This window comes from Cavia porcellus, unplaced genomic scaffold, assembly GCF_034190915.1.
Source record: "Cavia porcellus strain 051 isolate PalLab524CR breed Dunkin Hartley unplaced genomic scaffold, mCavPor4.1 scaffold_12, whole genome shotgun sequence".
In the NCBI taxonomy this organism is placed as follows: domain Eukaryota; kingdom Metazoa; phylum Chordata; class Mammalia; order Rodentia; family Caviidae; genus Cavia; species Cavia porcellus.
Window position 1 is genome coordinate 57,315,587 of NW_026947495.1, and position 12,328 is coordinate 57,327,914.

The 12,328-nt window shown below is 40.5% G+C and overlaps 1 protein-coding gene across 2 annotated transcripts in view; it reads left to right on the forward strand.

The window, feature by feature from the left end:
- The first annotated feature begins 721 nt into the window (after positions 1-721).
- The window catches only part of Dhrs9 (dehydrogenase/reductase 9), a 28,201-nt gene continuing 16,594 nt past the window's right edge, over positions 722-12,328 (forward strand). The window contains exons 1-2 of one of the 2 annotated variants that reach the window (XM_013142656.3): positions 722-929; positions 7,737-7,992. The gene's annotated coding sequence lies outside the window, so the exon portion shown is untranslated. The remainder of the gene's footprint in view (positions 930-7,736; positions 7,993-12,328) is intronic. The other variant, XM_003478652.4, reaches the window with a different exon arrangement.

The following is a 12,328-nucleotide window of genomic DNA, read 5'->3' on the forward strand; positions in this document are numbered from 1 at the left end:
TAACCCAAGCGACTGTCATCACAACCCCTGGGTCAAGATGTAGCCTAGAGCAAAACTAGTGGAAAATGATGACACCTTGCCCACTGCATGACCTCCAAAAGTTGTGTTTAAGTTAACTCAGCGCAATTGAGTTATTTAGGGGCTTATTTAGGTTTTTCCCTGATAACATTTTCTCCTATCAGGCAAACATTATGTCTTTGTGGTTTTACCAGGGTCTTTGTTGAAAAACAGACCATGCTGTAGCCCAGACTCCTGTCCCTCCATGGTGGGTCCCCAGCTGTCTTAAGATGACATAAAGGTAAGGGGGAGACTATTAGAGTAGAAGATGGGAAAAGCAAGCATGATAATGGAGATAGAGGTGGAAATGATCAAAGTATGCTGTGTGCTGTAAAATATGCCTTATTGAAACTCATCCTATACACCTAAAATACACTAATAACATTTTTTTTTAAAGAGTCGTTATTCATTACGTAATGTAGAATGTGAGGGCTGAGACTGTGAGTCTCATACCAAGACAGATGAGGAATTTTTGGAAACTGAATAAACTGATAGTAGAGTAAAACTACGTAAAGACTGTGATTGTTAACTGATTAGATCAGCATAGTTCTGGGTTGGCTGAGGGGATTTACTAAAGAAAGATCATCTATCCTGAGTGTAAGTGACAGCAACCAATAGGCTTGCTGCCTGGATGGAATAAAAGGAAGCAAAGAAGGAAGGCTCCAGTCAGAGAGGAAGCTCCAGTCCTCAGCTTTACCTTGGACACTGTCTTCTGGCTTCAGTGCAGACTCTTCCGCCTTCCAACGCAGACCCTCCGGCCTCCTGATATGGACTCGCACAGGACACCGCAGTGAGTGCCCAGATTCTTCGGCTCTCCAGTGTGCAGACAGCCCTTTTGCACTCTTCCACCCCGGATTCTGCATGCAGCAACTGTAAGCCAATCTTGAAAATTCTTATATATGTGTATATCTTGCATTAAATCTCTTTCTGTACTAACCTCTGACTGATACACACATTAAATGTTCAGTCTAGATGAATCCTCCCTATTCTGGAAATGGATCCCCAAAAGGACTTTCATCCATAAGGAGGTCAAGCCAGGTTTTAAGGCTCTTGAGGGAAGCATAATGGCCTTATTTGGGGACAATGTTTTGGGTTACAAAAATGTGATCTGGCATGGTGAGAACCCAGGGCCTTCAAGCATGTCAATAAGTGCCCATTGCTGGTGTCCTGTAGGAGCCATAGAAGTCATGACCCAGCTCCTCCCCCAAGACGCCCTCCTGAATTGCTGGACTATTCAAATAGAGCACCATTAAGGAGTAATGTGCCTTTTAAGATTTTGCTTGTTTAGGTTTAGACATTAGTACATTCTAATGTCTGTGACCACAAAATCACCTAATAACACATTTATCACAATGCAACCCTATTGTTAAGCAGCACACAACCATATAAATGTGAGAATTCTTCTAGAATATATAGAACAAAGACAAAAAATATGCAAAAGGTGAAATAGAGATTAGTTATAAATGATCAGAAAAAGGTTTACAGGAAGAGAAAAGAAGAACCAAAGGTCATAAAGTTAAAGCAACAATGGTGCAAACAAACTCCCTTCACTGAAAAATTTCCAAGAATGAAAAACAAAACCATTCCTCCTTAGGTTTACTTTTAGGGAGAGCACCCAGACCTCACTCTAAAAGTAAACCTTTTAGATTATCACTGAGTAGTTTGTTTACCCTGTTTGATAGTTATTTTAAAATTTTACTGACATTTTTATATTAAGTACTTAATAACAATAATTAAATAACTTTTCCACTCATTGCAAACATAGGACACTGCCTTGTCCAAGGAATCACTACACATTGGCTTTTATAAGTATTTTACCACTTAACTACTTACTTACTGCAGAGTAAGTTATGTTTTTACTGACAAGGAAATAGAAAAAACGATATTTTATACTTCTGAAATCTGTGTTAAGTGACCCATTAAGTAGGAAAGACTAGCAAACCAAAACAGGACATTATTAGGTCCTCTCTGTGCCATGTTGTATCTTGGAATTGCAAATGACTCAATTAACGGTGCATACAAATAAACATCTCCTATGCAAGTTTGTATCCCTTAGCTTTTGTCGTATAACACATTATGCCAACATTTAGTGGCTTAGAACAACAATCATTTTGTTTGCTGATGTAGGAGAAAAATGGTAATTTTTTTCATCTTTCTCAGGGTGTATGGTGGGGACTCAAAATATAAACTAACAACATAATATATGTTTATTTAACCAAGGCTTTACATGACATGGGAACCCTCAAAAAGAAAGATGCCCCCAAAACCAGGGAAAGTGTACTTTTATGGACCGTCATACAAATGAATGGAGGACAAGAAGATAGAGATCCTCTTTCATGAGTATCTTTGGCTGGCTTTGGCTCCCTGGATATCCTTATTTGACTCAGAATGTCTATCTTTCATGGTACTTTGACTTTGGGGAAGAGCCAGAAGTAGTGCAGTGCCAGGCTGGTGAAAACATAGTGTTTTTCCAAGCCTGCCTTTCCAATGGAAGGCATTCAGCAACAGCATTCAGTGTGTTTTGATCATACCTCATAAACACACTCAGAAAAGAGGACTTCCAGACCTGCGTCAGACAGGGCAAGAGTGATGGGATAAGTGTATTTGAATCAAGGAGGAATATCTTGATGGATATTAATGGCAACATATCTTTTATTGTAATTTTTAAAATTTAAACATATTGTATTTTTCAATCACCACTTTGTACATAAATCCATGAATATATAGAGGCTTGTCCTTTACTGAAGAAACCCAACCATAAAATACACTCAAATGATGCAGTTTTTTTAAAAATCACTTGAAAGAAACAATTACTTGCGTACTTACATCCATCAAAGAATTACACATAAAAAATGAAAAATCAGAGACAATCCTAATGCCAGTTATAGAATATTAGCCAAGCAAACCTATACAACTATTTTTAAAAATTCTGGTGAATTAATGAACACTTATTGATAGCGGAAAGTGTTCAGGATAAATCTATAAACAATTTGTTTTAAGAAAAAACCCACTGTGCATAAAACTTTTTTTCCAGTCCTGGCAATTAAGCACAGGGCTTCATGCATGCTGGGCAAGTACTCTACCATAGTGTCACAGTTTCAGCCCTATGAAATATTTTGCTTATATATATATATATATATATACGTATGTATACATACAAAATATTTTATATATACATAACAGATATATATACAAAATATTTTATATATATATGAAGATGCACAAACTCATAAGGAGAAAAAATATACTTAAATATGATCTTGCAACGCTGTTACATTAGTGGGTCTTTGATATATCTGAAATAGGGATGAATATAGCATCCCTATATCTGAAGTAAAACAGACCTGGATTGAGTAAGTAGATAAGTATGTGACCCTTCTGTTTTTCAGTTTTCTCAAGTATAAATTAAAGCCAAAGCAACTGTTTGTGGCTGCCCCGCTCATGTAACACGTTAATGCAAACTGAAAATGATTTTTATTACTCTGATTAGTTACATGAAGAGCAATTTGTCTTCTATCCACTTTTTGATGAGACTGAATTATTTTTGTATAATAAACTAACTTTAAAAATGGCAGAAATATTTCTTGAAATTATTGGCCTCCGAGATTTTGCTTAAAGGTGAAATTAGCCCTATTCAGACAGGAGCTCAGCTGAAACCAGTGTCACAGCCCTGACTTAGTAAAGGACAAGTTCTCCATTCAGAGAGAAGTTGGGGAAATGACCCCGCTGCATTGAGATGCCAGCCAGAAAGTGCCCCTGGTTCATGGTAAAGATAAAGCAAGGATTGTGTACGTGGGACATGTCCCAGCATATATCTGCTGCATACCAGAATGCCCCTGAGAGCTACTTCACTGCAGGCTTTTTCTGTGCTGGCAGCCCACCAGCCTCAACAAGGAGGTTATAACAATGTGTCCTGTTTTCCATAGGTTTTGTTAACAGCATTGCCATGTGATCTGTAAGGAAGGAAAGGTTCTTTCCTCATCCACCACAAGGCTCCTGGCTGAGGCTCCTATAACAAAAAGTTATCAAGAGAAAAGCATACATCTTTATTCAGTAGAAGTTCTATGTGTTAGGGGAGCCTTGGGAAATGAAGACCCACAGAAACAAGAAAAACTGCATTTTATGCTAGGTTTGCCAAAGAGTGGAGAGTCGTGCAGAAGTATGATTGCACAAAGGAATTTTGATCTAACTTAGGAAAGTTTGTTTGTTCAAATTCTCCTGGGTCCCGTGTCTGCAGAGCTAAGGCTGTTCATGCCACTGGCACCAGCCTGTTGCTGGTCCCTAGGTGCCTTTCCCAGGCACCACTCATGGAGAAGCAGCCCATTCCTCAGAGCTGTCCCTGCCCTGGTGCCACTTGCAGGTACCTAGTCCTGCAGCTAGTTTGTTCCTCTGACCCAGAGACTGAGGATGAATGACAAAGCAGAAAAGTTAGTTTAACATTAGGGCTCTTGTTTCTAGGGCAAAGGAGCCCCTGGCCTCTGGCTCCTCTCTTATTCACCCAGACAGAGACACAAACAATAAAAGTGACACAAGACGCATCTGCTTCCCATTATCCACTAATACCTGCTCAGGTAAACATTTTAAACTAGCTGTACTGACTTTCTCCCTTGTGCTCTCAGAGAAGACCAATTAAGCCTCAATTTGCCTCTGGTCTCTCACACTTTCCCTCCAGCAAAAGGCAGCTCATGCGTGCTGTGCTTAGTAAGGATCGTAGGACTTCAGAGGGGATTAGCTAGCTGGGTGTTAGGTTCTGCTTCAGGGAAGAAGTCTGCTCAGATGTGACGGGCCACATCAAAAGGAATCTTGCCTCTTTCCCTCTGTGAGCACCATGTTTATTGGTACAATTTACCTATACATAATGAACATATTCATCATAAGGAGTTTGTACCTGAACATAATATATCTTGTTTCCTCTATTCTCAATCCCCTTCACTCCCTTCGAGCCCTCTTCCCCTCCTTATTCACAAAGCTTTGTTTCCATTTTATCCTTTTCTATGTTTTGTTTTCTTTTCCCTTCTTTCCTTCCCACTCCCCTCCTCTAGTTCCCCTTTCTTTTGAACCATTTCTTTAAAAACTGACAAGCCACAAGGGGCCATTTTTTCCTACCCTCATTTTTCCAAGTCTCCACCCTCATTTTTCCAAGGCTCCCTGTTGCCCAGAACCCTCAGCATTTCTGGTCATCCCTTGCTCAAGTTCTCAGCCAATTCCTTGGTGATCTCTCACATAACACTTCTCATGTTTCAGCTCAGGACTTTTTGTATGAGACACAAAAATGTATTTCGCAAGTAAGAAAGAACTTTTCTCAAAGAATTTACCGACTGCTCCCATGACTCAGACCCTGATAATGTATCCGAGAATCTTACAGTGCAGAGGAACAAGAGATTAGCCTGCTTCATCTTACAGCTGGGAGTCATGAAAAGCCAAAAGCATTACAAAGCTCCAAGCCTAGCTACTCATAAGCTGCTCCCAGGTCAGAGGGCTTGTCGGTGTCAAAAAGGAGACTAAAGGATGGGTTTCCTTTATTGTGAAAATAAAACAACAGTCTGTTGACAAAAGGAGGAAGAATAAAACACAAAGTACACATCTAAAGACATAAAGTCATAATGCCAATTCATAGCTACTCAGAGAGGCTGAGCCGCCTTAGAGAACATTATCCCGGCAGGAAAGAGGAAGTTAACAATGCAGGCCTGTGGCCAGGTTTGCTGGCAGGAACCACACTGCACAGACACACTGTAGAGTCGCTACAGCCTGCGGGGAAGGTCACTGCTTTTCTCCAGAAGTCCGCTCCCAGGAGTCTCTGATTCAGACCACAGATCACCAGAGCCACACAGCTGTAAGAAGCCTGGTACATGTTGCCTGAGCCAGCCATGGCTATTCTCCTCCTGCTTTGATGTTTGGAAAGGGATGGAGAAAGGACTCGTGGGCAGAAACATGGAGGAACTATTGATTTAGAAAAAGGAAAAAAAGCCCTATCTTTACTGTTTTTCTGTAGCAATATGTGACTTTACCCCTATGTAACTACAGTTCAATAAGCAACACTCCAATTTACATTTGAAAGAAATGCATAGTGCACCTTTATATCTTTATGTTTTTTTAAAAACTAGAGAAAAGCATCAAATGGCAATTCGTTCCTGGGTATACACTCATGTCTGTGTGTGTGTGTGTGTGTGTGTGCGCGCGCACGTGTGTGTGTGTGTGTGTGTGTGTGTGTGTCTGTGCATGTGTATGCGTAATGTATCATATATTATGATCCACTGCCTTTGATGACCAAAAAATTAAAATGGCACTTTCAACAGTTGCATGCTAAGGGTGTGGAATAAAAGACAACTGAGTAGTTAGGATGTGAATTTGAATGTGGATCTGATTACTGTCAGGATAAGGTGCTGCCAACAAATGATTCCATCAGCTGAGCACCTAGACGGGGCCAGCTGGCAGAGAGACAGATGTTCCAACTCTGGTGCCTGTAGGGAAGCTGACTTCTTCAGTTAGGTCCACTGGGATTGAGGAATGTACCAGACAGACAGCAAGAATTCCCATTCCTAATATGTGACATGGTCTAAACATCTGGTTTTTCAGGAAGCCTGCTTGAAACATTTTGGAATGTCTCTCAGAGGTGCACACTGCAATGTTATTAAGCAAGTTGAAGCTCCCACTGACAAAACCTTTTCTTTGCCCTTTCCCTCCAATACCTAGGGTCACTCAGGTACCCAAAGTCCTTTCCACCTGTCAGTCACAGAAATGGTCCAGTATTCATTTTTCATATCTTTCCTCATGTGGATTTAAGTCCTTGTCTTATTTCTCTGAGATTTCATATTTCAGCTTTAGTTTAACTTGTGGATTTTTAAAGGGAAAGAGGTGTATTTGGCACATTTCAGGCATCCTAAATATTGTCCTGAGTAAACTTCAGTTTTGATTGTTTGTTCCTTTGGAGGAAAATACACCCCTCCACCACCACTTGATTTAAAAGTGTGGGCACCACCACTGGATTCTCTGTGTGGACAGAGGTTTCTTCCTATGCTTACCCCAGCTGAGCCATAGTAAATTACATGTTTCAAAGAAGGAAGAGTGTGGGTATAACATTAAACTTGTATACAGGTTTATCTGCCAGTGTGACTAAATTGTGTGTGTGTGTCTGTAAGGGAGTCCATCTCTTCCCTCATCACTTAAAGCCTCAAAAGTGTACTTTCCTCTGATGTCCCAAGGTCCAGATGCACCATCCACAAAGAGAAGAGGCCTCCTTTCCTGTTCTTTATGGTCTCAGAGACCACAGCAGTTAAGTCTCATTGTACGCCATAAACCACAAATTAGGAACCGTGAGTTGTCCAAAACCTTGTTTCATTGTTTGGCTTTGATCGCCATGCTGAACCATCTAAAACAGTGGACAGAATCATCAGCTGGTGACTGATTTCTCCTACTTAGTCTCTTAGGAAGAAAGGGTTACCAAATAGTCACAAGCATGTTAACAGGAATTTAAAAAAATACCAACTAGGTCATGAACAATAATAATTCAAAAGTTAAATTATTAACACAATGCATCAGGCAGTTTACAAAATGCTCCCCTGTCACAATAGTTCAGCTACTGCATTTGTTCAGAAGATTGTAGTCACAATAAAAAGAATGCTGTTGATCATTTTTAAGATCGTTCTGTAAGTAGCTAAATTCATTTTATCAAAAAACAGATGACCTCCGGCTTCCTGACTCCCCCTCCATACAGTCGAGACTTAGTCAGCATGCAGTGTCACAATGGGTGTGACTCTGAGCCAGGAGAAAACTCCTCACACATGCCGAGGACCAGAGTTTGAAGGAAGTCCCGGTACCGCAGCTCAAGAGGCTCGGAGTGTAAGAGTGGCACTTCCTCCCCTGAGCACAACAGGAAGGTGCAGTCGGCTGAGCAAGGCCACCAGCAGCTTCTGCACCCCAAGTCATCTTCATAAGGTAACTGGTGACCAGGTTTTGTCCCTTATTCCTTCACTTATCAAGTCAATCTAAACTTTCTTTGATTCCTTCGCTGTTGCTGCTTTTCTGGAATGCAGCAGACTGTGAGTGAGCTGAGTCCATCTCCCCACGGCGGTGATCTCTGTGTGACCCAGCGCCTGCGTCCACTCCTGTGGGTCTCTCTTCAAATGTCCTTTTGCACCCCAGAGTCACAATCAAATTCTCCTCTGGTGGTTACTCTCACTGTGGCTTTCTGACACTGTCTAGGAATTCTATGATTGGTTGGTACCTGGAGAGGGAACAGCTCCCAAAGGGTCAGGGACCTCAAGTGAGTTTCTTACAGGAGTGATAGATCCCATCTGTGTCTATAAAATATCAACCTATGTGAATGCACATATGTATATGCACACGTGCGTCACACAGACACACACACTAAACTGAGTGAGGAAAATGATTGAAAGGAAGCAGGGAAGCTCCTGAGGTTGTACATTTGATCCCTGGATCCTAGAATTGCAGTAAAAAATGTGCTCAGTCACTTACTCTGCATTTTATGATCCAGCAGTTTGGTACAGTGGTACCTCTGTCCACAAACTTAATTTGTTTTACAAATTTGGAGGAAGATGGCTATGTTTGTGTTTGTGTTTGTGTTTGTGTTTGTGTTTGTGTTTGTGTGGGGAAGATGCACTTGATCATATTTGTTATCCGACGTGGAGTTTGCAAATGGAAGCAAAATTTTGCAGAACACTTTCATTTATGAACCGAATTATTTGCAAACAGAAGTGTTCCTGAGCCAAGACACGGCTGTGTTTCAGTGGTGGTATGGCTCTGTTTCTCAACTGCTTGACCTTTTGGCAGGTATTTAAATAAAACACATTCAGTTAAAGATTGTACAACTGACTCTGAAATGCCCCACTACATGATTTGCTTAAGCGAAGGCATTGTGCTTTTTGTATCTTAGTATCCTGTAGGTAGAATATCCTTACCTAGGTCCCACATGAGCTAACATTTAAGTATGTGTATTATCTTTGTATCATATATTTTGACATTTTAAAAGGGCACTCAATTTGTAGAATGAATCAGTGTTTAAACACACCAAAAAAATATTACCTCATCTATTTTAGGGAAAACAGGAATTGTTTTGAAACCCTGTAAACAAATGTCGTTGTCTGAAAGGACAGTATTTAAAAGCTCTAAACTTTTCATCTGTGCAATGATATTAACTGTGATAGAAAAAAATTTGCTGAAGATTTGAACACATCTTCTGCACCTGTAGACACATCCTGTTTCTAATCTTCCTTTGAAGTTTTGGGACCATGTGATAACATACAACGTGCATTTCCTTCCAGTTATCAGTTTTATTCAGTAACCATAAAAAAAATAACCATGACTTCTGCCAGTGCTGTCAAGAGCTCTATTGGCAAAAATAAGCAACCTAGGAAGACTAAAGATAATCAATTACCAACTACATACATTGTGGTAGGATTGTTTAAACGTTTTCTAGGAAGAAAAAGAAAATCAGATATTTTTTTCCTTAAAAACTAAAAATGCAAAATATAAATCCAATGGCTTATCCCCATGTAAGAGCAGGCTGGCACTCTTGGTGGGAAGGTGGGCAGAGCTGTGTCACCCAGAAACCAACAGAGGAGGCTCCACAGGTACTTAGCCTGCCTCCCTGCCTCAAGTCAACGCCCGGACTGGGAGCTGAGGGCTGCCTCCACCCGGGTATTGGGGTCCAGGAGAAATGTATTTAAGGAAGAGGGGCTTCAGCACATGGAGCAAGGGAGCTTCCTTTCCCATGATTCAGAACAGCATCTCACCTACGCTGTTGACATCACTGCCAAAGGAGCATTTGGTGTGTAAAGCAAGTGCATTTCACAGAGAGCCCCTTTCACTCCAGTTTTCTGGTTTGCCAAAGTTTGGGAGCCCAACTTGAATTTTCTTTTCTACAGACACATTCTTTAGTCATACAAATGGTGTGTGTCATTATACTTTAATGTTCATTTTGTTTACAGAAAAGTACAGAAGTCCCTGAAAAAGGGCACTGTGGTTAAAAACAGAATTTTTTATTTCACTAAAAAAGCAAAGAGTTCTGTGTAAATCAACCAGGTTGACAGTATTTATATATATAAGACATATACATAGTCCACTGTGGTATTAAAAGAACTTACAAAGCTGTTGCCAACTGCTATTTGATATATTTCATAAACAAGTCTGTTGATTCAATTCAGGCCATGATTGCAACAATTCAAAAGTAAGTAAAAGGCCAGGTATGGTGGCACACTCTGTGATCCCAGCACTTGCAAGCCCGAGACAGGTGGATCGCATTAAGTTCAAGCCAGCCTGGACTACATAGTGAAACCATATTTTAAAAAACAAACAAAACAGCAAAGATTTGACAGTCTGCTATCAGCATGATTAACTAGTTTTAAAGCTAGTCATTCATCTTTAAAGAGCTCAGAGGAACATAACTAAGATGTGAAATCAACGAATTATATTTTAAGTTTTTTACTTGGAAAAGAAACATAGGAAGGGAAATTTAAAGAAAGCAGAAGTGAGCAATATTAAGTGCAATATTTTCCTATTGCTGGGGATAGGCAGTTCCTATTTCAGCATTCTTTATGGAAACAGAAGAGAGCATTCATTCTCCTTTTATGGTTCCTTTGGAATCTTTTGCTGCATGGTAAAGAATTCTTTATAAAATGTTTTATTCCTCCATCTAATGACAATGTGTTCACCTCTTTGCCATTTCTCTCACATAACTTGAGACTTCAGAGATTAGAGTTTTTGTTCTAGCTTTAGCAAATGACTTATGGATATTTACCCCATGCCAGAAATACAGTGATGATTACAAAAGATAAATATGAGATAAATTGTTCACAAAATTAAAATTGTGACCATTATATTTTTGCATTCCTCTGATGACTCAGAAATCATGAAACACCCCTGGAGTCAGAATGGAAACCATGTTTCCTTTCTTTCTTCCCTGTTTCCTGCTGCATTTACTGAACCTCAGCATAATGCCCAGGCCAGAGCTAGAGGGGTGCACGGTCTCACTCCCCAGAGCTGAGCAGGAAGGCAGAAGACAAGGGTGCAACAGGACGTCTGGGTATCAGCTCTGAGTCACCACTACCACTGTGTCTTGAGCCAATTAGGCTGCATTTCTGCATTTGTTTCCTCACCCACAAAATAGAGATGACTTCATCATGCATTTCAATGAGATAAATATTTATGAGTCCTAGAAGAGGACTTAGAACATGGCAAACACTCAGTAGACCTTAGCAGTTACTGCTGTCCTACCTGACTTGTCATCCAGGATCTCGAGGACCATGCGCTTCCTAGGCGTATACTCTGAATTTGCCACCCATCCAAAGAGCACCCCCAGAAAATATGTAATCTACCAAACTCAGCAGGTTCAACAAAATCCAGCCTAATGCCCTGAGTATTCATTTGGTAAGTTTTTTTTTTTTTTTCCAGTACAAGGGAATAAAACCCAGGATCAGGATCTTCACAGTGAACTACATTTTTCATCTTTTTTTTAAATAAGATCTTGCTAAGTCACTACACTGCTCAGGCTTGAACCTACAGTCCTCTTACCTCCGCCTCCCAAAGTGCTAGGATTACAGGTGTGCACCTCAGCCTAGTTTGATAATTTCTAAATTCACAAATAGTGTCATATACAAACCTGACTTTGCTCACTGCTGCCCATCATCCTGATGAGAAAAGTCATTTTCTAAACAATTAGAGAAAGTTATGCTTGAAGCAGAAAAAAGTAATTTTTTTAGGTTATAAAACTTTTTTGTTAAGGGTCATTTAAAAAAAAAAAAACTCTTATCAATCAGATATAACAGCCCAGTTTCCAGAAGAGTAGTTCTGGGTGCTACAAAGTTTGGAAGCTTCAAGACAAGAAGGCCGTAGACCAGTAGCTCTCCATTGAGGGTGGTCTTGTCCCACAGGAGACATTCAGCAATACCTGAGAACATTTTGGCAGTGCTAGGAGAGAAGTGCTCCTGGCATCTAGCGGGCAGAGGCCAGGGATGCTGCTGAGCCTACCACAGCACACAGGACAGAGATCCCTTAGGTGGACCTGAATAGCAAAAGCACTACAAATAAGAAATTCACTCCTAGACATGAGCGACATATAAAGCAGACCCTCACGAGGTAGAAGTGATAGATACTACCGTAAGGATTGAAAGGTTCTGCCTAGGTAGCAGCCATGAAACTATCTTAGCTCACCAGATATGCTTCCAAGTAAATGTCGTCACAGCATTTCAGAGAAAATGGAGGCTAAAGAACATAATTTGCTCAGGGGCTCTTGAACCACTGCCTGCCTGTCTCA